This window comes from Lepidochelys kempii, chromosome 2 (assembly GCF_965140265.1).
Source record: "Lepidochelys kempii isolate rLepKem1 chromosome 2, rLepKem1.hap2, whole genome shotgun sequence".
NCBI lineage: Eukaryota > Metazoa > Chordata > Testudines > Cheloniidae > Lepidochelys > Lepidochelys kempii.
In genome coordinates, this window is record NC_133257.1 from 196,114,882 (window position 1) to 196,141,899 (window position 27,018).

At 41.3% G+C, this 27,018-nt stretch overlaps 1 protein-coding gene across 9 annotated transcripts in view; it reads right to left on the reverse strand.

Annotated features, from left to right (window-relative positions):
• Positions 1-27,018, reverse strand: part of RBMS3 (RNA binding motif single stranded interacting protein 3) — a 919,857-nt gene that overhangs the window by 36,947 nt on the left and 855,892 nt on the right. The window lies entirely within an intron of this gene.

A 27,018-nucleotide genomic window follows, 5' to 3' on the forward strand; every position in this document is an offset into this window, starting at 1 on the left:
GTATATTATGCCAGTTCCAATTAAATGCCATTTTTGTCTTCACTGCTTCTAACAAAAACATACGGTCTGTCTATGGTGAATGCTACTGTACATGGCAAAATGCCTGTCATTTACATTTTCCATATCCTATATGGAACAATCTTACTCAGAGACACCACACATATGTCCCCAATTTTCCCTGGCTTTTAAAACCTTCAGTCTCTGATATATTCAACCTATAATGGTAAATAACTTGGATTTTTCAATTTCTCTTAAGAGACATTTGTGACATTTTCCAGGTGATTAAGCAAGACTAGTTGTTGACAACCATTATGAGAGCAACATCTATTTTAAAAAATACACGTACATAGGTTTTAAATGCATTGCCCTTATTGTATGGTACCAAAGAGGTTGATAATAAACAGGACACTAGGTAAGGCAAGAACAAGACCCTAAACAAGAGAGAGAGAGAATGCCAAACACAGAACTGTTAGGGAAAGCTGCTCTGTAACTTTCATCAGCAATCAAAGATCCTCTCGGTGCACTCGTGGCTTTGTCCAAGGCTGCACATAGCTCCCTCCGGAGCTCTCAAATGCAAAATTCTACTCCCTGTGTGGGCTAGACTAGGTGTCTGAAGAATGGAGCGAGTTGCTCCTTTTTTCTCTGCCAAAGTCTGAACATATTCCATTCCTTGTGCTCCTTAGTAAGGAATGGTCAAGGCACACAAACTTGGTAGACCACAACATGGGCTATAAAGATAATTAAGCAAGGGTAAATAACTTCAGATGTTTCCATCTCTCTCTCAATATGAATTCCACAGTACACTCTGTGTCTGTGAATACATTGTAAAAATGTATACAGACACACTATTAAAGCCAGTAAAAAATGGGGAATTTTTTGTGACATTTATATGAAAGGTTTGTCTGCTTTCTTCATCAAGATATTTCAAAGTCTGAATATTTTTGACCCAAATCTATACAGGGGAATTCAGCATTAAGGATAAAAAAACGCAAATTCCTAAAAGCCATTGCATTGGTTCTCAAGTGACTGCCTCACATTTATTTTGCACGGTTGGAAATCGTTTCCAAGGATGAGACTGGAGGTGAGGTTTACCATATTTTCAGCTGCACATAAGAAATAAAACAATTAGGGGGAATGCCAATCAACTTGTTCTGGCCTTACCAACATTTTTCTTTTATGCTTATGTCTGATTTGAGAATCTCACTGATTCCTGGACAAGTTTGTATTAATCACTGAGAAACAATGATCAAAAGGGGACTGGCTCAATTGATAGGTCCCTTTTTTAAGATAGTACAGTATGTGGATACACACACACACACACACGCTTTATGTTACATACCAGACTACATTCATTTGCATTCATGTAAGTCGCTAGAGAAATGCAGCAAAGGACTCTATAAGAAATATAAAATCTCCAAAGAATAGTTGTGATATTCCAGTATGAATTCTTGTAAATATCAATGGGCTTATTACTGTGCATGTTCCAAATCCTTCTTGTTTGTGCCAATTTTTGCTTCTTATTTTTGGCTGCTGCATTTAGTATTTGCTTAGATGAAACTACAATAGAGGAATTCATTCAAATTAACTGCAATGGTGCCACTATTCACCTTGGTTGGAACAACTCTCTTAAAATTAGTGTTTCTACAAATCTTCATCACAGATATTTTCTTCATCAGATCTTGATCTCCTCCTCCTCCTCCTCACACATAAAATGATACTCTTTTCCTTCACCCTATTCTATCTATAGCCCTAATTGTAACCCATTTTCTTATTATCCTTTCTACTAACAAATGTCAGCGAATCCAACCTTAGTAAACCTTTTGGGTGTAAGATAAGCCCATTCAACAGTTAATATGAGAGTCAAAGCAAGAGTCTGCAGTAGCACCTTGCTCCAGGAAACTGCATTTTGGCCAGGTGTTCAGCTTCACGTAGCCTGGGATTCCAGGCCTGCTCCTGAACTTGAGATCTTGGAACATGTGTCCCTGAATCTCAAGTACGTTATTGGGTGACAGTAAGAATTCATGAAAATATGCAGTTATAGTCAGAACCCAGAATCAGGCAATTTTTTGTGTGTCGAAACACTAAAGCTTAAACTGAGTTTAACAGGAAAAAAAAAAAAGATCCCAGGCATCTCTGCAAGCAGTTTTCTCCTTTGCCCCGGAGACGGTCTATTTCCTCAGAGACATCAGTGATGGATGATTTGAGCTCCGGACTACGATAGGACATGCAAAAATGCACATATGCATTCCCAGAGCATATGGGTGGGGCTGATCAATTAAAGCCCTTTCTGGGACACTGAAAGAACTGACTCCCAACAGTAGTAGCAGTGGCAATTAATTTGGGGGCTCCCAAGGACAGTAAAAGCCTAGCTCACCTTTCTGATATTTCTGTTGCAAAAGGCATGGTTGGAGGAACTGGGTTTGGTTACAGATGTGGCAGTCTGATGGCTACTTCAATGTATAAATTCAGAAGCCTGGCAATCAAGGATGGACAGCAGCAAGGAAAGTTTTGTGATTTAGTATTGTAAATACAAGTGCCAGACATGCAGTGGAAAAGTTAAGGAGAAAATGTTTCTTTCAGTAAGCAAAACACAGTTATTGTGAATAAATTATTTTTTAAAAATATAGGTCTTGAGGAAAATATATATCCAATAAAAAGAAATATACTTGGAGAGAACTATTTTTTTGTTTAAGTTACTGGTTACTGAGAACATAAGCGTTATCGTCTCAAAGTTTACACTGTCCACCACACTAGAAATAAGGGTGCGGAAAACTCAAGGATCGGTAGCTTTCTGATCATAATTTATCAGACAGAGACAACTTAAAGAGCTTGAAGCAGACAGTTACCTAGAGCAGACAACTATATGCATTTGCCAGTCCATTAATTCACCAGAGTTTGCAGAATCCTCTTGTGATCACGTAGGAAAAAAATTATACTTAATTAAGGAAATACTGTCTGGTTGTTAAGGTAACACCATAATGCATTTAATAAAACATGCTGTCAAGTCCATTTGTATCCAACTTATTTAGCTGTAGAAGGCAGCAATATCTCATGTCAGACGTTGCCACTCGCATGCAAGGTAATTTAGTTTACTCACAATGTACCGTATGTGTCTTCTCATGGGCCCCACTTGGCTAGTGGCAAGGCTAAAAGGAACATGTTTTTCATTTTAACATCTTTGGATGTCTGAGTTTACTCAGTTTGTAAATTATATAGAAAAACACCTTAAGACTCTAATTCTATTAAAGGCCAAGTCTAGTTTAAAAAAAAAACCTGCAGGTGAATTAATGATGAAGTTTTTACCACTGTCTTTGCCAAATAAAGTTGCTAATGCCTGCCAGTTACTTCGGTTTGCTCTGCTGTCTCTAAGGATTAGATTTTCACAGTTTCTGCAGGGAATTTCCAACATCAGCATGGAGTAGACTGTCAAACTGTTACACTTGTCCTGTGTGTCACACATGGAAAGGGACTTGCTTAGCAATTTTTTAAAGGCAATTTCAATATCTTTAAACCGTGATTGGTAATTCAGTGAGATTTATGGATTTTTCTTCAGAGAATTGCCTGGGATCCCAATCACAACTGTTATTAAAGTACTTCAGATAAAACTGCAGACTTCAACTTATCATGGAAATCAACCTCCTGTGGGCTGGCAAGGTTGATGGGTGGGACTAAAATGTTTTTTGTTTGATAACAAAATCAAACAAGGAAAAGCATTTATGTCCTCCAAATAATAAAAAAGGACAAAGGGTTAGTTGTCTGGATTTGTCAAAGGAGCAAGCTGTTTGACAAACAATTCTACCTCCCTGTGAGGGGCTGAAAGGGGATTTGGAGAGTCTAAAGCTTTGTAGTCGTATGTGACCTTTGGTTTTCCAAATAACTCTTGCCTTGGGATTCCTTGAACCAGAATCATTCTAAATTACTAGCCGCTATCAGAAATACCAAAGTATTAGACACTTACAAATGCACAAACAATTTTCTCACATCTATCCTAACACTACTGTCTCTGTACATAGGCTGCATGTATATCTCATGTATCCTATACAAAGAAGCATATATACTAGATATCCAGAACCAGTCACAAATCATGAGATTTTTTTTATATCACACTTTCTGTCCATCTTGGGTGCCACTGATTGCATGTATATTTCCATTACACCAACAGCTCATCACCAACATGTGAGCAGTCACAAACATGAATCATTCTTTTAAAAAATATGCAGCAGACGGTAGAACCAAGTACACCATTACTTGCTTGCAAAGTATTCAGAACCAACTCATGGCTCCTGCAGTCTCAGCTAACACACTATGGGAAATCAGTTTTTAACTGGACATACAACAAGGCTATTGGGCAGTTCATTAATTGTTTCATATATTATATATCCCCCTCCGCTAATATCTCAATGCTCATCTCTTTCTTTGACAGCAATCACTGCTTATCCATTGAGAAGACAGATAATGACTTCTCTTTTGAGTCTCCAAGCTTTCTCAGAAAAATTAAAATTATGCTGAATAACTCACCAATTGATCACCGAAAGAACCTTTGGTACTATCATTTAAAATGCACTTTCAATGTCTAGAACACTTTGGCAATACAGTACCTTTTAAAGTTGGCAAGCTATTTTTGGTATGGGGCCTGTTATGCAATACTGCAAATATTGGATTAGCTTTACTAGAAGCGGAGATTATAGAGTCAAATAATAATGAACTCCTGGCAGATTAAAAAGAAAACAGCCCACTGAGGATTACCATGTTACTTCTCATTTGGTTACTCATGTTACTTCTCATACCCAAGCAGTAAGAACTTACTTCTATTCAGAATTTTTAAACAATTGGGGGACTGAGGCACATGATTTATGACGAGAGGCTGAGGAAACTGGGGTTATTTAGTCTGCAGAAGAGAAGAGTGAGGCGGGATTTGATAGCAGCCTTCAATTACCTGAAGGGGGGTTCCGAAGAGGATGGAGCTAGGCTGTTCTCAGTGGTGGCAGATGATGGAACAAGGAGCAATGATCTCAAGTTGCAGTGGGGGAGGTCTAGGTTGGATATTAGGAAACACTATTTCACTAGGAGGATGGTGAAGCACTGGACTAGGTTACCTAGGGAGGTGGTGGAATCTCCATCCTTAGAGGTTTTTAAGGCCTAGCTTGACAAAGCCTTGGCTGGGATGATTTAGTTGGTGTTGGTCCTGCTTTGAGCAGGGGATTGTACTGGATGACCTCCTGAGGTCTCTTCCAACCCTAATATTTTATGATTCTATGAACAATTGATTCTATTGGTTAATGTATTGCTGTGTGTATGTTTGTGTATTTTATTTATATATGCACACACACATATATATATTATATATATAGGAGAAGTTCTACAGAAGGTCAGACTAGATTATCACAATAGTCCCTTCTGGCCTTGGAATCTAAAAATATAAAATTGTGCATACTTTTTCGCTTTGAAAAAGAACAAATATGAAAGAGGTATTTTATACCTAAGTCACCTCAAAAGATGGATTATGCACAAACAGTAAACCATGGAATATCTAGCAAGTAAGAGTATAAGATAATGGATAAGTGAATTGGCAAATAAATTTACTACACAGTAGTAACTGGAATACATATATAAATTAATATATAATAATATCATTAATAAAGTCTGGAGAAAGGCTGGCTTCAGAAATAAAGGCGTATCTCCTATCAGACCATCTGTTATATGGCAAAAAAGCATGAAAATAGAGGCTAAAACAAGAAGTTGTTTACTTAGCACTCAAGTGTGGTTTATTTAACTACACACCCCATGGGGCACATTATGATTTCTGCCGCTCTATTGTAAACCTAGAGTAATTCTATTGAAGTATGAATCAGAAATCCTCTGAGCTTTATTCACAAAACCCTGTTCTTCTATAAGGCCCTAGGGTCCATGCTCTATGAACACATCTTTCATATAAAAGGTGAATATATTTGTCGGAGATATTTTTGTTAATTTATCATTTACAGACTGACTTTAATACATCCATGTCTTCCTATGGAATCAGAGAAAATCACAGGAGAAAGTTAAATACAGCCGCTATTATATTAAGCAAACTATGCTTTTTAAAGAGTGGTAGCCCTGTTAGTCTGTATCAGCAAAAAGAACGAGGAGTACTTGTGGCACCTTAGAGACTAACAAATTTATTTGAGCGTATGTTAGTCTCTAAGGTGCCACAAGTACTCCTCGTTCTTTATGCTTTTTAAGTAATTGCCAACATCAAAAGGCATATGCAATATTATTTATGTTGGTCCAATGAAATGCATCCACTTTGAAAAACAGCGAGTGACTTAACAATAGTTGGATGATGCATGTTTAGACAGGTGGGCAAGGATGGCTAGTTAGTGCTGAGATTTCTGGAGTAATGAGCAATACTAATATTGTCTGCTTTTTCCTAGTGTTGTGAGACTGATGTTGGATTAGAAATACAATTACTGTCTGGAAAATTTTTAACTTTCACAGTTTAAAAATTCACAGTAAGCACTTGCTTAGTTTACTGTTTACTTTGTTGAGTTTTATATACACACACAACTGTTTACTCAGGAAGTTCTAACGGGTTTATAAATCATTGCCATAATATCAGAGCCAAACCAATAACCATTACAACCATGAGTTGGGTTTGTTTTTTTTTTTGCTTAGAGAAAGTTTATGCAGTAATATAAACATCACATCTTCCTATTTAACAGGGTATTATCATATTACAGAGTGAGCCTCTTTACACTATCCAAGATATGTTGTTTCTGGTGAATTTACTGAACTGAGTGAACCGATCAACTCTACTCATATTTATCAAATCAGGCGTGTCTATCAAATGTTAATATTAAAAAAACTGGGACAGATGCTCGAGGGTTTTTTTTTTTTTTGCAAATGACTATATTTTATCTGAATATTGAATAAATGGTAACCAAATGTCTAATTCTATCTAATCTATCCTCTGTCTACTTTATCCTCTGTCTACTTTCCTGGGTATGAAACTGAATCCTGGGTATGAAACTGATGCATTATATTTTCCATAACAACCACCTCCCATAGTTTTTGGAACCATTTCTCTGGTTTTGGATTATCTTTCTTTTTCCAGTGTAGTCTAGCGTCTAGTAGCAGATGAGAGAGATTAATTCTTCATTTCTGCCCCAAGCTCCAAGAGGATTGCCAGAGGATCATTTTTTAGTAAATATCCAACAATTTGTGACATTTGGTTGGTTACAAATTGCTAATTTCTTTAGGTTTTTCAAGGTTGTCAGACTCGTGGAAAACTAGAGGTGGGACCACACTACAGCCTTGGATCCAAACCACCTCAAATTTGGGAATGTTCAAAATCAGTTCTGGATCCAGGTCCTTCTCTCCCTGTACCTCTGTGCCTTCTCCTATTGTCTCAGGGCTATTTTTATAATGAGTCCTGAAACTGGATCCCCAAATCTGAATATTCCTGATCTGTGGGTAAATTCAGATTCTGATCTGAGTCAGATCTGAACTTCACACCTCAGTCAGTCTATCACACCTTTGCAGCTTTATGAAATGGAACATCCGTAAAGCAATGTATGTGCCTCATTATTTGTAATGGCGTGTGCTCCTCAGACCACTCCTAAGAAAACTGAAGCAAAATAAGTAGTCATGGGATAAGAGGGAAGTCCTCTCATGGAGCAGTACTGCTTAAAATATAGGAAACAAAGGGTAGGAACAAATGGTCAGTTTTCAGAATGGAGAGAGGTAAACAGTGGTTTCCCCCAGGGGTCTGTACTGGGCCCAGTCCTATTCAACATATTCATAAATGATCTAGGAAAAGGGCTAAACAGTGAGATGACAAAATTTGCAGATGATACAAAACTACTCGAGAGAGTTAAGTCCCAGGCAGACTGCAAAGAGCTACAAAAGGATCGCTCAAAACTGGGTGACTGGCAACAAAATGACAGATGAAATTCAATGTTGATAAATACAAAGTAATGCACATTGGAAAACATAATCCCAACTATACATATTATACAGAGGGGGTCTAAAATTGTTATCACTCAAGAAAGAGATCTTGGAGTTACTCTGGATAGTTCTCTGAAAACATCCACTCAATGTGCAGCAGCAGTCAAAAAAGCGAACAGAATGTTGGAAATCCTCAAGAAAGGGATAGATAAGACAGAAAATATCATACTGACTCTATATAAATCCATGGTACGCCCACATCTTGAATAGTGCATGCAAATGTGATCACCGCATCTCAAAAAATATATATTGGAATTGGAAAAAGGTTCAGAAAAGGGCAACTAAAATGATTAGGGGTATGGAACAGCTGCCATATAAGGAGAGATTAATACGATTGGGACGTTTCAGCTTGGAAAAGAGATGACTAAGGTGGGATCTGATAAAAGTCCATAAAATCATGATTGGTGTGGAGAAAGTAAATAAGGAAGTCTTATTTACTCCTTCTCATGACACAATAACTAGGGGCTCACCAAATGATATTAATAGGTAGCAGGTTTAAAACAAACAAAAGGAAGTATTTTTTCATACAACGCACAGTCAACCTGTGGAACTCCTAGCCAGAGGATGTTGTGAAGGCTAAGACTATAATAGGGTCAAAAAAGAACTAGATAAATTCATGGAGGATAGGTCTATCAATGGCTATTAGCCGGAATGGGCAGGGATGGTGTCCCAAGTCTCTGTTTGCCAGAAGCTGGGAATGGGCAACAAGGAATGGATCACTTGATGGTTACCTGTTCTGTTAATTCCCTCTGGGGCACCTGGCATTGGCCACTGTCAGAAGACAGGATACTGGGCTAGATGGACCTTTGGTCTGACCCAATATGGCCATTCTTAATTAGGCCAGGTGAGCTCAAGCAGCCAGTTAAGCTTCTAACGGGGAAGTTTTAGGCTGAATGGAGGGCACTAACCAGGAGAAAGCACACTTTTGAGGGAACAGGTGGGGCTTCTATAAAGCCAGGAGGCTGGCAACAGTCAGGGAGGTAGCCTGTTGTCTTTCTCTCGGAGGCAAGGAAGAAGGAAGGGGCTATAGGAACCCACGAGGAAAGAAATAGGAACCTAGGAGGAAGGGTTTACCTACTAGCCCTAAGAGAGAGGGTTCTGATGAGCAAGGCTGGAAAATGAAAAGCTTAGAGAAGCAGTCCAGGGGTGAGAGCAGGACATCAGCTGTAGCCACAGACCTCAGCTGCTTGCTGTAGAGCGCTGGACTAAGGGCAGGCCCTATTGTCTTCTATCCCTCTAGCTTCATGCTACTTCCCATGGTCTGACACACAGAGTTATGGATGACGTACAGATACCCAACCACTGCTAGGACAGTAGCATAAGAGGGGGTAGAAATAGCTGTAGCAGGGGGGATGAAATAGGGTATGGCTGAAGCACTGAAGAAGGTTCACTAGCAAAGTAATACTTACAGTGGAACCAATCAGTATACCTCACAGATTGGGAAGAACCAAGATGGTCCTCTGTACAGAATTCATTATTATTTGATGCTTCTATTGGAACTGAATAAATCATAGGGTTCATGATGCCTGGGTGCGTGGTATCTTAGGATGCCCTAAAAAAATGGCGTAGAGATGGAGGTTTTGGTGCGAACTAAAAGGTGTTTAAGTTCAATGTCAAAATTTAACCAGAGGAGTGCAGTCCTTATATACAAAGTAAGATGTGGACTAATAAACCCAAACCATACACATAGAAAATGCATTTATGAAGTGGAAGTTCTAAATTTAAAACCCAATACAGGGTGTTTTCCCTGCAACCTCTCCCCTTCATGCTTGTCTCTGACAAGTGTCATCTCTGACACTTCCAGTTCATGCTATTCCAGGGATCCCAGCCTTGAGTCCTTTAAACAGAAAAAGCACAGAACCACAGGGCTTCCCAAAGGCCACTTCCTCTCCCTCAATGACTGTGTCTCCCTGTCACAAATAAAATAGAACAACCTCCCAAATATGCACAAAGATGATTATCTAAAAGATCAAAGCTGTACAATAAACATTTACATATTAGTTTTTGAAACCACTGTGATTCTCCAAACTTTTACTATCATGTTTGTGGTTGCTTTGAGATGGGCCATTTATCATCATTGTTTCATGCTGGAATTGAAGAGATAATTAACTTTATTCTGTTACTTCCTGCACTTCACTTTGGGCAGTTTGCACACAATTCTACACTAACTTCACATAGCAGCTATAATGGTGCTTTTCCTTTTTCCAAGCATGACAGTCATTCACAAATTGATCCTCACAATCATCCTGACAAGGCAGCTAGGCATTAGCATCCCCAGCTGACAGATGGGGGCAGGAGGAGAACAGAGGTAGTGGCATGTCCCAAGAGTGAGCGTCTCTGTATCAGAACAGGAATTGCTGAACCCCCAGCCTGTGCTTAAACTAGTCACAGCACACCCTTCTCTCTGACTCGGATGTATTTTGTATAAAACTTATGCATCAGGGAAGATTTAGTCCAGAGGTGATTACGGAAGGAAATCTGATGGTAGACTGAACAAAATATTTTTGATTAAACTTTTCCATTGAAAAATGTTTTATAATCAAACCAAATGTTCACAAAACCACACCGATTTTGATGAACATTTTGTCAGGTGAAGGAGAAAGAACCTCTACAGGCTGGTGTTTAGGACATAGCCTAACACATGAGGGACCCAGGTTCAAATCCCTGCTCTGAATCTGGGATATTGAGAACTTCTATTTCATAAAACCTTTTGAAAGGTCTCAGAACAAAAGCCAATTTTGAAACCTCAAAATGTTTTGCAAAACAGGATTGCTGTTTTCTGGCAAGTCCTACTAGATCATTAATATTGGATGTGTGACAGGATGTTATGCTTGGCTTCCATTGTTCTATTTATGTTTTGCATACTGTTGATCAGGACTAGATTTCTTCTACAAATGTTTTTCTTTTTCTTTCTCCAACGCGTTGTGAACTGCAAAGGTCCTATCAAATTAGAGAAGGATCTTCTTCCATGTGACAGATGGCTAACACATATTCCCCATACATGGGAAACAGCATTCCAGCTGTCCTCAGGACCGGTTTCACAAGAAAGAGAATGCAATTTCCTCTTTTAATTAAGGGTGATATTCAGCTAATATTTCCTGTCACAAACAGTTCTGCTGTGTTCCACCCCTTCATGCACATAACTAAGTGTGAAAATTGAATTGATGGCATAACCTGGTTCCGACAAGGTGCAAAAGTGAAATTATTTTAATAGCACAATTAAATCCAGGCTCAGCTTCAATGTTTAGCCTGAACTTTGAATCTCCCTCCATTATTCAAACTATGACTTTTAGAAGCCAAATGTTCAAAGGGACCCCAAGCCAGACTCCAAATTTTCATCTACAAACCTTTGCACATCTAAACACTTTGCACATCTAAACCTTTGCACATCTAAACACTAAATACAAAGAGAACTTCACAAAACCCTTTTTGTGTGCAAATTTAGGTGACCATGCTATTTATTTAAAAATGTGTTCCTTAAAATGTAACTGAATTCTGATTTTTGTAACTTTAAATCCATTACTTCCATTGTATACAAACATGTAAAACAAACATACTAAAACAAAGCAGTTGTAATATCTTTTAAAACTTCCTAATTCTGTGCATTATTTATTCAACAATGAGTCAGGGCTTCAGTAACTGTACAAATAAAATAACTATTTCCCCAGTAATGGTATGGACCACTCATTAGGAAATGCTCTTCCACTAGATAGTGCAATACAAAATTGTAATTTTTAACACGTTCCACTATAAATATATTATTTCAAAACTGAGAAAAAACATACTTCCTCATCAATGAACCTAGTTTTTTTTTTGAGATATCTTAATCTACCAGCTGAATGCAATATCACTGATGTAATACTTCTGAAAGCTTTATTTTGTGTCAAGGCTGTAGCCTTGGGGGAAATCTGCAGAGAGGAGTCAGCCAGCGACTCCAGCTGGAAGGCCCAGAAGCAGCCAAAATGACGTGTGTGTGTGTTTCTGCAAAATGGGGCCCAGCACCCAGAACCCTGTGCAGGGGAAAACCTTACTCACTCTGCAGATACTAGGATCCGGTTGGTGGCTTCTCTTCCCTCCTCCTCCACCATGTGGCCTTGGGGAAAAGCTGCAGGTAGGAGCCACCCACAGACTCCAGCTGGGAGGACCACAAGCAGCCAAAGCAGAGACCTTTAGACCAGGGGTTCTCAAACTGGGGGTCATGACCCCTCAGGGGGTTGCAAGGTTATTACATGGGGGGGGGGTCACGAATGTCAGCCTCCACCCCAAACCCTGCTTTGCCGCCAGCATTTTTAATAGTGCTAAATATAAAAAAAAGTGTTTTTAATTTATAAAGGGGCGGGGGGTCGCACTCAGAGGCTTGCTGTGTGAAAGGGGTCACCAATACAAATGTTTGAGAACCACTGCTTTAGACCTTAGGAGAACTTTCTACAGTTTTGACTGGATTTTCTCTGCCCTGTGCTGATTGGCTCTTTGCTCCAACTTCTCCCTCACAGTCTGTTCCCCTCAGCTTCACTCCATACCTGCCCCTCTGACAGTAGCAAAAACCCAGGTACTAATTCAGATCTCATTTAATCTGGTGTAAATTGAGGGGAACTAAATTTAAATCACTTGAGGTACAAGTGATGTAAATGCAATCAGAATCAAGGTCTTATTTTTGTGTCACAACTCAGGAAGTATGACTCTGTATAAACAGAGGGAGCTGATCTGCTCAGTAACCAGGTGCTATTTTCAAGTCCCCATTTAAATTAGAACCTTTCTTTAAGACACCTCCAGATAAACCAGCCAGCATATTACAATAATGATGGACCTTTTGAAAACCTCCCTTGTACTGGAGGTTTTCAAAGTGCTCTACAAACTATATGATAGGCTATATACAGGATTTAGAAAGGGGCCTAATCTCAAAGTTCTCACATGGATTTGGACCTGCGTCTGAACTTCCTTAATTCCATGAGTGTTCAGAACTGGAGTTACAGACTGGATCATTATAGATAAAGGAGCAAAGATCTGAGGTGGTTTGGATCAGATGCTCCAGTTAAAGTCAAATCAGTAAGAGAATTACTTTACCAGCCATTCAAATGTAAACATATCTGAAGTGAAACACAAAGTGTTTAACAGAAACCTACTTTGTTTCATTCTTTGTTTTTCAAAAGTAAAAATATTGAGGACCAAGGATCTGAAACAAGCAGGAAGCGACTTGTTTAAAAAAGATGGATTGTATTGCTGTGTTCTTTAAATTATCATCTAAATAAGGTTCAGAGCCTGATTCTGCAAAGACTTACTGCTTATTTTATACACCTGTACAAACTAAAAATGACTGAATTGATTATATTTTCCAAACGTTGTTCAAATAAAGTCACTCTTGGGCTGAGATCTTCCTGACAACGTTTCAGTCTGGAGCACATTTTTACAGCTGAGTTGCTATTGCCCTTAAAAATATGAGTTCATACTGGAAAATGCTGGCAGCCCCCTTAACTATTGTATAGCATAGAACACAGCTGTAACATGTTAAATAACTTGTAAGTATGTAGGGGAATAGAATAGCAAAGAGGACTAGAACTAGCAAAGGGAGCCTTTCAACTCTAGGTCACTGGGTCTGAATGTTGTTGAAGTTGTGAGTGACTAAAAGTCATTACAATCTTACAGCTGTTCAGTTATGTCCAGGCATCAGCTACCAAGGAACAGGCACCTACAATCACAAAAATCCCATTGCAACTGGCATGCTCAGCAGACTCACCAAGAATTGAATAAGTGTGAAGATTTAACTTCCCCTTCACCCCAGATTAGTACCTCCAGGTCAGGGTTGAAGCACATTGATGGGACAGTATAGAGAAATTTGCATGGTCACTGCCCCTGCTGACTATTCTGTGGATAGAGGGCATCATTCACCGGGGCTGTTGCTATGGTACCTTTCAGGAGCACTGTGTTTGTTTATTTAAAAAAGCGTTAACTGTTGAGGAATGGTCCCAGCAGTGCTCAGCTGCTGTGTTGCTGCCTGTGCCACATCCAGATGACACTAGAACAAGAGCACTAGATGCAAAATAGTTAACAATTGACTTCTGCATCTTGCACAGCTACATAAATGCATGGAATGGAAGTACTTCATGGTTTAACTTTTCTTCAAACCAACTACTATTTGCTTTACTCTCCTTCAGCCCACGTGAAAAATACAAGTCAAAATTTTCAAAGGTGTATGCCTAAACTTAGAGATCTAAATCCACATCCAAGCACCAAAAAATGTAACTGGATTATTGAGTGCTCAATACCCACATCTCTGCAGGTTCGTGAGTGGAGGCAGTTCAGCACATCTGAAAATCATGATACCCATTTAACTGCATAAACATATTGCGTTTACTTTAGGCACCCCCTTTGAAAATTTCAGCCAAGGCAATCTGGAAGAATGAACTTGGAGTACACTACTTTAATTCCATAACATGAAGGGGTTTTTATATGTTACAGTAACTAGGACAAATTTCCCTGTCAAATTATTGTCTATACACATTTCAGTTGTCTCCACATATGTTTTTAATTATAGCTTTTTAGCGCAACATTGTGTCCTAGCAGCCATTATATACACATGTGCGCACACGCACGCACACACAGTGGTCATATCCTGACCCAGGATGAGCGAAGAGATGCTTTATTCTCTCATGGAGCAAACTTTTTTTGACCTCCATGCAGAGGCTAACTTAAAGAAATTCTGATTGATATCAGAGGCAGTTCTCTGGACCAGCAGACAGTTTTCCTTGCAGTTGTCTGAATATTTTAGTGGTACCACGTTTTGCCTGAAGAAAAATAAAGTCTGTTTTGTTTTCATTGGCACCTGGAAACAAAACTATTATTGGCCTCTACCCCAAGTTGTTCATTGTTGATAATGCCAGGCCAGGGAATAGCAATTTAAGAATTCTCAAGGTCTTTTCCTACCAAAAGAGTATAATTATACACAGCCAAGGAAGGCTATTCTTCATGTACAGGGATAGTTGATGAAGAGTTGTCTATTAATATGCTAAGGTTCTGCAATGAGACCATCTCTTATAATGTAGATTACCTTACTTAGCTGCAAAGCAAAAAAGAAAGTGGGCATCCACTAATGCAGAATATGCACTAGAGGCAGCTTTAGGTTCAGGCTAGATAATCAGCCACCATGCACATTTTGGAGTGGGGGGGGGGGAAGAAATCAGTCCACCGTGTGTTAAGGAAGAAGTCTACTGCATGAAGAAGCATTTGGTAAGAAAATCCTTGTGTATAGTGTGGGCTGCAGGAATAGTCCAACTGGCCAGTGTCTGTGTGTCCTGTAAGTCCTAGAAAGGAGCAGGGGACAGCCTGGGAGGAAAAGGATACACAAAACAGCCAAGGGGAGGTGAAAGAGAAAGATATGGGAGAGAAATGGATGAGGGACCCACTTTGTTTACCTTGAAGCTATGGGGAAAAGAGAGAAAATACTTAAAATAATTCCAGCATAGAGACTATCCAGGGAGGCCTTTATGCACACTATACAGCTGTGAACTTGGATCTACTGGAACCAAGTAAAAGTTGCTATGTCTTAAAAATCAAAACACACAGCAAACTAAAAATAGACGCTCAGGTAAACTCAAAGGAACAACAGTATCTTGGCATTCATATTTGTGTTCTTCACTGGCTTTTTGAACCCAGTTGAAGCTGACAAATTCAGACTGGAAATAAGGCATAAATGTTAATGGTCAGATTAATTAACCATGGGAACAGTGATTCTCCATCATTGACAACTCTTAAATCCAGATGGGATGTTACTTCCAAAAGCTCTGCTCTAGGAATTGTTTTGGGGAAGTTCTATGGCGTTACACACAGAGGATGTGATTAGATGATCACATCCTCTGACCTTGGAATCTATGAAAAAAAAAAAGAGAACCCAATTATGAGACAAAAATCCATGAAATCTGGTCTTCTTGCCATATTTCCACTTCCTGGGAACTGAAATATCGCAAAAAGGCATGATCTTGGGTTAGCCGCATAAGTAGCTCCCGAAATGGTTTCAATTCTACGAAGAGATGTGTAAACATAACTACAGATACTTGAAACATAAAAGCCAGACTAGATGATAGGCACATCCCATATACCAGTATATGGTACTGTACAATTTCAGTTCACACAACCTCTGCAGCCCAACAATTATAGCAAACAGACCTTACTTCAGTGCATGCTACAGAGCTTTGGGGTGAAAATCTGGCCCCACTGAAATCAGTGTGAATATTTCAGAGTAACAGCCATGTTAGTCTGTATTTGCAAAAAGAAAAGGAGTATCTGTGGCACCTTAGAGACTAACCAATTTATTTGAGCATAAGCTTTCGTGGCTAGTCTCTAAGGTGCCACAAGTACTCCTTTTCTTAATGTGAATATTGACATTGAGTTTAATGGGGCCAAGATTTCACCCTGTTGTTTAGCTTTACTCCTGAGATACTTGCCATTGATATTTTATTACGATCTGCAACAACTAAAAAAAAAAAACTGCCTCAGAATAAAATTGTGTGAGAATGTTTGGATCATTTCCGCTGACCATTTATGAAAGACCAGGTCCTGCTCTGGCTAGGCATCAAATAGTGGACACTACAAGTGAAAACATTTTTAAGATTTTGTTTGTCAAGTGACACTGGCAGTGAAAACTGTCTATTACACTTCAAAACCACTGGTAATAAAACAGCGTGTCTGTGTAGAGAAAAGAATGGTAGACTAACAGTTATTGTAAAATGTTGTTTCTAATGTTGTATAGCTACTCGGCTGGAATTATACCACTGCATTTAAAGGGGATCAAGGTATAGAAAACATTAAGTGCAGAAGGGTTTCCCCCTCCCCACCAACATATTAGAAATCAAAGTAAGATTATTCAGCAAAAAAGCAGATCTTTTGTTTGATTAGACGCTTTTAACATGTATTTTTGCTTCAGTTCATGCAACAGCAAGCAGTCAAATGTTTTGCTGCTGACAACTGCCTCATTCAGCGCCATTGCAAGTGGCTCCCATCAAATCACAATCTTCAAAGACACATTGTTTTTGTTTGTTCTCATTGTAACAGATGTTTTGTATCATGTACTTCAACGGACTAATTCATCTGAAACAGACCGCCCACTCTGGCTGGTGTACATCCAGCTGTGGAAATAGCTCAAGTGACATCTGTGGCCATGTTCATTCCATTCTTCTGATCTCACAGGATCTCTGTGACCGTATCCAAGCCCACAAAAAACAAACAGACCTGAGAATATCTTTTACAAAAATTTCCAGCAGAGGAGTAATGCTTCTCCAGCCAGGAAGCTTTGTTGGAAGGAATGCAACTGATGCTGAAGGTGAATGCGCTAAACTCTGGAGGTCTCATCTATGCAATGCTGCTTTTATCATATCAATTATCCAGTCAGTATTAAGAAGCAGCAAAGCAATTCCATGTGTGGTTCTGGTGGAGCTGAGAGCATCTGACTTACTCAGTGCCATATCAATTAGCCAGAGTACCAACCAATCAATCACCACTCCTCTAAATGTACTAAGTTCCCATTAGGAGCTGCATACACCATGCGGCCAGTTCATCTCAACACGCTGAGCACTTTTATATACTGTGGATCTGCTGTAATATATTTCTAAACTAGAAACAAAATCAATTTGAATTGCTCTGTAGTGGAACCATTTCCCATTAATAGCTGTGCACCAAGATTAAAACGTATCGGGGAAAAAAATTCTGTGTCTGTAAAAAGACAATTACTAAATTATTAAAAGTGACCAAATAAAATATCCAGTGGTAATGAAGAACAGACTCTGAAGATGCTATAAAATCAACTCGCGTTATTCCATTACAGTCCAAAATGTGTGTGGCGAACAGCCATTCCCTCTATCTTTACCCGAAGAAAGAACCACAAGCAATATATGTGTGTTCTGAATTTGGTAAAAAGGACATCAGCTCCTGTCTCCATTCCTCTAGGAAGAAGTTCTTGTTATGTTGGTAACCATACGCTTCAATCTCAGATTCACTGGGTGTGTAAATTACTTTCAGAACACCATCTCAGGAAAATCACCTGTTAGCAGCCTTGCAAGTAGGGCAGTCTGATCTGGTATGTGGGACCAGCAAAATATTTATAGCTGGTACAGCATACCGGAAAGACACAGGAGGAGCAGTGGCCCCATGCTGGCAGCTCCTCTGGGGCAGCTGTACGCCCCCAGCCCTTCCACTCAGGGTCTCCTCCATCTGTACAGCAGCCCCGCCGGAGGGCAGGGCCCGGGACAATACAGCTGCCCCAGAGGAGCTGCCGGCTTGGGGCCACTTCTGCTCCTTTCCCCACTGCGGTTCCCGGAAGCTCTCCCAGGAACCGCAGGGGGGAAAGGAGAAGAACTCCCAGCCCCGCCCCCCTCCCTTCCACAAAGCTGTCTCCCTCCAGCTCTGTCTGGGCAGCAGCCGCCCTGCCAGAGGACTGAACTGGGGAAGGGAGGAGCTGCCAGTGTTCTGCTCCTTCCCCTGCTGCGGTTCTGAAGCGCCCAGCACAGCAGGAGGAGGACAGAGCCACCCCTCCCCATGTAAGGGGGGGAATCATGGGGAGCAGCCAGGGAGAGTATGGGGGCCCGAGTCACATGGAGGGGCATATGAGGTGGTCACGTGCCCCCCCCGCCCCAGTAAGAAATGGATTCCACTTGCACCACTGCCTGTTAGGAAAACTTTGAATTCTGGATCCACTAAGACTGTACAATGAAATTGAGTGACTGAAAAACCAAACTCTTCTTGGAGTCAGAATGAAGTGCCCAGAGCTAAGGGTTTACAATATGTAGTTAATTTCAGTTTTCAGGAGATGCCACAGTAGCATTAATGAGAGTTTCTGTTTCAGAGATCCAGAAATCTTCAAGAAAAACAGAGTATCATATAAATAAGTGGAACTGATTCAGCAATCCAAAGGATGCACTCAAAATCTTTTGGCTCTGGAGAGAAGATTTTTAAGTCGGTTGGCCAATTACCCAAACTAACACCCTGCAACCCGAAGTCCATAACTGAATTTTGGATGAATAGGAGTTTTGCTGAGCCAGAGTTTGGTAAATCAAAAGTTGTTCCTGGTGGATCTAATGTAGTATGATTGCATAATAATGTACACTATGTCACGGTAACCTTACAGTGCACGTCATCACTGATTACCTATGGCTAAATGGGGCACTCATCAAGAGACTCTTCAGGTTCTTATCATTTGCTTGCCTCCTATTTTAACCCTCCTACTAGTGTACCGTTGCTCAAGCTGCCTGTGGATTAATTAGCATCACTAGCTTGTGTTGTGCTGTCACCCTAGTGAGCTCCATTAGATCCTGCTGGTATGGTAGAGGACATTTTTCAAAATAGAGAAAACACTTCACAAAGGTAAACTGCCACTTTTTAAAGAAAACTGCTGTGTTTTAGAACACAATGATGCCATATCAGTGCCACATTTTGGGCATTTCGGTACTTAATGGACTAACTTCCCATTTGTTTCCATCTGTAAGAATCCTGTTAACACAGGAGTGCTAAGTTGGCTTTGCTGTGGGGAGAAATCACGATTAATAAGGTGCCAGGTTATGCGTTGCCTTTGCTTGGCCAGTAGGGGTGGGGGAGGAATACTGAAGGAACGTTCTCATTCTTTGCAGTGCACAACAGTAGTCATTACATTCTTAGATTGCACATTCCTACTCCATCCTAGAGCACAAAGTTGTAGAAAGCAGGGGAGGGGTCAGGGAGAATACAGATGTACTGGTGTGTTAGGGAGATGCATAGAAAACAGCACTGCTGAGATGGTGCCTGAGTCATTATCTCCCAATTGTTTCTTCTGGGATGGATGCAGGTCTCTTTTCCCTACACAAAGCTCTTCGCTAACTGATATAGCGTAGTCCATGTTATCTACGCAAAGGCCCACAGCTCCAATTCCTAACTGGGTTATGGTCTGAAAGGGATGTAAAAAATTATGAACCAATAGAGATGTAGACAACCTCTTACTTGCAGCTAGACAATCTTTTCAGTCCAAGAAATTCCAATTTTATCAAATTTGTACTCAAAAGCAAAACTTCAGAAATGTTAAGGCATAACTTCCCAAAAGCATGGAATGTGTGACATGCTGTTCTGACGACAGAACTGATAACAATGGCTTTTATGCTTTTATAAGGTTTTGCATTAGTTTGCAAGTTTTCTGAAGCTCATGTATATACTGCATTTGGGTACCTGTTGGAGCTGGAAGTGAAAGACTCATGGAATGCTGAAGTGTATTATCAACAGAGTTGTAGACTATAAGGAGGTGAAAAAGAATGCACAAGTATTTCCCCATAACTTCTTTTTTCCTTGATTTTAAGGTTTTAGGTGAATGGAATGCGTCTTTCCACAATCTTAACTGCTACTAAACATTCTTTTTGTTAATTTCCTAGTTTTTCATTTAGCTTTGGGGTACCTCAGTGGAGAGTTCCCCTGAGTGAGGAAGAAGAGGAGCTGCACCTGCTTTGGAATCAGAGGGAGATACGGCACTGCTGAAGCTGCTCCTGACTACGTCGACCCTCCTTAAGCGTGTGAGAGCCTGTAACATGCAATAGTAGTTTCTTTGTGACTTACATTTTATCCCATTTAAATGTTTCTGAAAGTAAGTACACCTAGAGCCAACCTGACAGCTGGAGGGAACTTCTGTCAAGGACCCTATGTAATCATGCAACTGTGTTGGTCCCAGGCTATTAGAGAGACAGGATGGATGAGGTAATATATCTAATTGGACCAACTTCTGTTGGTGAGCGAGACAAGCTTTTGAGTTTACACGGACCTGAAGAAGAACTCTGAAGCACTTACATGAGAGGAAAGTGATCAGGAACAGTCAGCATGGATTCACCAAGGGAAGGTCATGCCTGACTAATCTAATCGCCTTCTATGATGAGATTACTGGTTCTGTGGATGAAGGGAAAGCAGTGTATATATTGTTTCTTGACTTTAGCAAAGCTTTTGACATGGTCTCCCACAGTATTCTTGTCAGCAAGTTAAAGAAGTATGGGCTGGATGAATGCACTGTAAGGTGGGTAGAAAGTTGGCTAGATTGTCAGGCTCAACGGGTAGTGATCAATGGCTCCATGTCTAGTTGGCAGCCAGTGCCAAGTGGAGTGCCCCAGGGGTCGGTCCGGGGGCCGGTTTTGTTCAATATCTTCAAAAATGATCTGGAGGATGGTGTGGATTGCACTCTCAGCAAATTTGCGGATGATACTAAACTGGGAGGAGTGGTAGATATGCTGGAGGGCAGGGATAGGATACAGAGGGACCTAGACAAATTGGAGGATTGGGCCAAAAGAAATCTGATGAGGTTCAATAAGGATAAGTGCAGGGTCCTGCACTTAGGACGGAAGAACCCAATGCACAGCTACAGACTAGGGACCGAATGGCTAGGCAGCAGTTCTGCGGAAAGGGACCTAGGGGTGACAGTGGACGAGAAGCTGGATATGAGTCAGCAGTGTGCCCTTGTTGCCAAGAAGGCCAATGGCATTTTGGGATGTAGAAGTAGGGGCAAAGCGAGCAGATCAAGGGACGTGATCATTCCCCTCTATTCGACATTGGTGAGGCCTCATCTGGAGTACTGTGTCCAGTTTTGGGCCCCACAATACAAGAAGGATGTGGATAAATTGGAGAGAGTCCAGCGAAGGGCAACAAAAATGATTAAAGGTCTGGAACACATGACTTATGAGGAGAGGCTGAGGGAACTGGGATTGTTTAATCTGCAGAAGAGAAGAATGAGGGGGGATTTGATAGCTGCTTTCAACTACCTGAGAGGTGGTTCCAGAGAGGATGGTTCTAGACTATTCTCAGTGGTAGAAGAGGACAGGACAAGGAGTAATGGTCTCAAGTTGCAGTGGGGGAGGTTTAGGTTGGATATTAGGAAAAACTTCTTCAGTAGGAGGGTGGCGAAACACTGGAATGCCTTACCTAGGGAGGTGGTAGAATCTCCTTCCTTATAAGTTTTTAAGGTCAGGCTTGACAAAGCCCTGGCTGGGATGATTTAATTGGGGATTGGTCCTGCTTTGAGCAAGGGGTTGGACTAGATGACCTCCTGAGGTCCCTTCCAACCCTGATATTCTATGATTCTATGAATTTTAGGTTTCAGAGTAGCAGCCGTGTTAGTCTGTATTCGCAAAAAGAAAAGGAGTACTTGTGGCACCTTAGAGACTAACCAATTTATTTGAACATAAGCTTTCGTGAGCTACAGCTCACTTCATCGGCTGCACGTGTAATTTGTCTCTCTCACCAACAGAAGTTGGTCCAATAAAAGATATTACCTCACCCACCTTATCTCTCTGTAACGCTCATTTCCAGAAACACTCAAGGCTTGTCTATAGTAACACTTAGTTTGCAGCAAGCTGGGGTGTAAAGCTACCTCACGTTTAGCCTGCCATGCACTAAGTATCCATGTAGACCCACCTGCTGTGCAGAAAAAGTTTTCTAGTGCACTTTAATCTACTCCTGTTTCAAAGCATAAGTCTTTTACAGGTTGTGCCAGAGAGGCAGGATAACAAGATTAGAGTTGCCACAGACTTGCATCCTGTGTGGATTGGGCACAAAGAGGAATGGATAATAATTTATAGATTATCATTTTTATGTATAAAGCCTGTTTGAAAATAGTCTGTTCACTGTGTGAATCCCATCGATCTGTGTAGATCAGTCACAAGGTTTGGACCTCGGGACCTTCTGATCCCTAGTATAGACAGGACCTTTCTAGACTAGCCACTGAAAGAGGAGTTGACATATGCTTTCTCTGTGGTGTACAATGCATAACCATTTATTACTCATTATGAGGCTCAGGAATCCTAGATTCTATCCCTGGCTCTGGGAGAGGAGTGTGGTATATAATGGTTAGAGAAATGTTAACAAAAACTGGGTTGTTATTCTGAAACACAATGTGGTGGAGTGGCTAAAACTGTTATTTGTTACATTAGAGACCTGGGTTTTGGGTCTACAATGACCTTACCCAAATTCTCTGCTAACTCACTTTAAAAATATGGGGAGGGGAGTGTTCAACAGTGTCCTTAACAGTCTTAAGGAGGTTGTAAGTGGGGTTTCATGGCTGCAGTCAATAATAAGGGCAATAAATTACATGCGCATTTAAATAGCACTTAGAAGACGTGAGAGTTGAATCCCTGATCTCTTTCCAAGCTCAAGGAACTTTTGGCCAGGCCATTTGGTGAGGAAGTCTCTCCATAATTTTGTTACCGTCCCATGGCAGATTCATGGTCAACTAAAAATTCAGTGAGTTTGACTTGATGTACAACCTTGCTGCTATGGCTAAAAAGTTATAAAATACTTCATAGATGACTACTGATGTAGAATTGATATTCTGGGAATCATCCCATAGGGAGCAACAATGTGGCCAAAAGACAGGCCCCAAAGTATTTGATTTATTGTGAAAGAGGTACCAAGAAAAAGAGAAAAATTTCCCCAACAGTGATTTTTAAACTCATAATTCTCTGTGTCTCAATTAATCAAATGACCATCAAAATTTCAAATTGTGCTTCAAGTTTATATTCTATGTTTTGTTTATTGCCATTTCAATGAGATTTTACAAAATAAAGGGTTAAAGCTCCTGCTAAAACTGAATTCTATAACGCAGCCTTAACTATAGTGCAGGTACCATTGAACCATAATGACAAGCTTGCATGGAACAACATTGACTCTATTTTCTTAAATGGATTTAATCCTAGTTCACAACAGAGTGAGAGGAGAATCAAACCACGAGGTTATAACCTGAATGCCTTAATTAAGCAAATGGTCCCATTAACTGTAATGGGATTACTTGCATGCCTAAATAAGGCAAGCAAGATCTGGTCTGAATTCTTCCATGTTTTGCAAAGTCCATGGTAAGTTTTCATACTTTAAAAAGTCAGGTTTTTTACCTGAAAAAACAATTGAACAAAAAATTAAATCAAAGCAAATAAAAAAAAAATCACAAAGCAATGCCAAAGGCTGCTATTCCCAACAAAACTTTCAATAACAAACCAGTTGCAATCAGAAAACGTGGGAGAATTTATACAGGGATTTTAGTTTCAAGTTTCTAAGCTGCTTGGCTGTCAAACCACAGGGAATGTTTATAAGTTTATAAAAAGATATACTGTCAGGAATTACGAAGATAATTAAACACTACTGAGACTACTCAAAGTTCATAATTAGTGGGGTGCCTAGTTTTATATCACTTCACCTATTTACACCACTAGAGAAATGGTTATGTTATCAGTTATGATGTAATGATATTAACTGTTAAAGACCACACCTATATTTTCTCTCAACTTTCCACAGGCAGTAGAAAGACTAGGTAATTTTCTCTACTTATGTAAATCAGCCTCTGAATATGTGCTTGCATAACACAGTGCGATTTATGGACAGTATTTTGTTTTGATGAACTAAACATGTGTCAATGCCTGGTTCATTCAGCTTATTCATTGTTGTGTGACTCATGATTCTCTTTTCACTCCAGTGTCATACCTGTGTAACTCTATTTACTTCAGTGGAATTTCTCCTGATTTATACCTGTCTAACATGAGAGGAGAATCAGACTCAATCTGACTCTTAGGCAGGGGCAGTTTTTTATTCTTTGTCAGCTCATTATTATTTATATTGTGATAGTGGCTGGATGTCAAGACCAGAGCCTAGTTCTGGTACGGACTGTACAAATACCGAGTAAGGGACAGTCACTACCATGAAGTGTTCACTAAATGAGTCAGAAAAAAATGAAATAAGAAACAGGAGCAGAGAAGTGAAATTATTTGCTCTAGGGTCGCACAGCACATCAGTAGTAGAAATGGGACTAGAACTCGAACTCAGGACCGTAAAGTTTAAGTTCAGGTCCAATCCACTGTCACCAATGTGAAAGGAGAGGACGCCTACCACAATTGGGCTCCCAAGCTGTGGTTTCTAGGCACAAACAATCACATCATTCTGACTTGGATTTATTTTTTTATTATAGTAGAATCCTCATAGATTGAAATCTTGGAATGATTCCATGTTTAAAAAATAATATGAAATTTACATTACTGAACTTAATTCTAAAATGAATGAATTACATCAATTACATACAAGAGGACTTTTTGCAGTGGTGAAATTGGTGTGAACCCTTCCTGGCAGGAATTCATATTTCACAATTTTATCAACAAATCTATGAGCCCAAATCTATGAGCCCAGTCCAGTCCTTGAGATTCCTATTTTGGTGCCATTATACACCCCTCCAGCAAAACATGAACGTTGGTCATGCTATATGGCTCTTCCTAAGTGTTACTCTTTTAGGTTCAAATTCTGTCTCGTTCTCCAAAGCTGCATGGGGCCCTGCCTGCAATGGAATTAATGAGTTTCTGCTGCACAAAGGGTGCGGATTTGGGAAACCCACAGATTTGGTCCAGGCTTCCTTGGTTCTGTAGAGCTGGCCTCTGCAGGGATAACCTCTCTGCCTCCTAGTAGGAGTCAGTCTATACACTGGCACGTAGATCCATCAGCCATGGCTCCCTGTGAAAAGAAGGCACAGCAGCAGCAGGAGATGCTGAAGTCACACAGGGTTGCAGTTGCTGCAGTAGTTCCATGGCTGCTCTGCAACCTGGCCTCCAACTGCTGTGAAATTCCTCTGTGCCTAGCCTGCTACCTGGATATCACCTCCAAACCTGCATTCATTTAAACCAGTCTGATACCATTGTCGCTGCAGATGCTGCTGCTCAGGCATCGGAAATGTTTGCATCAGTCGAGGGTGATGGATTTGTGGGCAGGGGACAAGAGATGTGGTGAGCGACGAATGATGAGTTAGAGAGGCTGTGATGAGATGTCCACCCACATAGGGCTGACAAGGATTAAGATGGCCAGGTAAACCATTTAACACCACAGGCTGCACCTGGCTCAGGAGCCAGGGAACTCACTGTAAGCAGGGGAAACTGGGCAGGGCATAGGTGGGGCCTATAAGCCAAGTAGCTGGCAACAGAAAGGGTCTGCTGCTGGGAAAGGGCAGTCACTTCCTGGAAAGAGGGAGAAGTGTTTGGAGGCTGCAGAGGTGGGCAGGCTGCAGTCATTCCCTGGGAAGAGAGAGTCAGAGTGACTGCGTGCAAACCGCGTTTGCCTCAAGAGCTAATCCCCAGAGTGGCCCGGAGGCATCGGCGCTGCAACTGGTGGGGCCAGTGGGTCATGCCCTCCCATTTTTTAACCTGGGCATAGTTTGGGGGAAGGGGGCACCAAACTGCAAGCCTCAGGCTGGCGCAATATGCAGGGGCTGCACTTTGCAGCGAGGGAGCTGATTACAGAGCTGCAGGTGCTAGACAGCGGCTGGTTGGAAGGGCAGAAGAAGAATGGCCAGCGCGCCTGGTTCTCGGTGAGCTATGTGCAGCCACTGGAGGTAGGAGACCGGCTGTACCAAGTGCCTGTGTAAGGGGGACAGGGGGGCGGGGCGACTGCGCAGGGAGGGAGTACAGGGGGCTAGGGCCACGAGAGAATGCAGGGTTAGGGGAGAAGGGGGCCCAGGACTCCACTTTGGCAGAGATGACACTTAGGGGGGCATGCACGGTCACATGTTCCCCCCAGATTTCTCGGGACGCCTCTGGCTGGGACGCCCAGCAGCGAGGAGGCAGAGCTCCCCCTGCCAGCTGCATTCTCCGTGTGTCCATGCAGGCTGGGGAGGGAGAAAGCTGCACAGTGGCTGGCTGCTGGCTGAGCTCCAACCCACTCCTGCGCATGGGGATGCTTCTTCCTTCCCTGCTGCTGGAGTCCCAGCGCTGCTGCCTGCTTTGCAGACCATCTGCTGAGATGAGTCAAGGGGTGGAGACAGACGCAACACGTGGGGTGGTCACATGCCCCCCCAAATCTTTCAGTTGTGTCCCTGTCACAGTGCGGGACTCACCCCTGCGGTGCCTCCTGCTGGTCTCTCAGGGAATTAGCTCTTCTAGGCTCCGGAGCACCCTCTGCAGGCCGGTGTCCTGCTTGCCGCTGGCCCCCGTGTCCCTCCCAGACCCTGGTGCCCCTTTCCCTGGGGTGCTGCCCCCTGGCAGTACCCCACAGATCTGGGTCTCCCCCTCCCTGGAGAACCCCCCC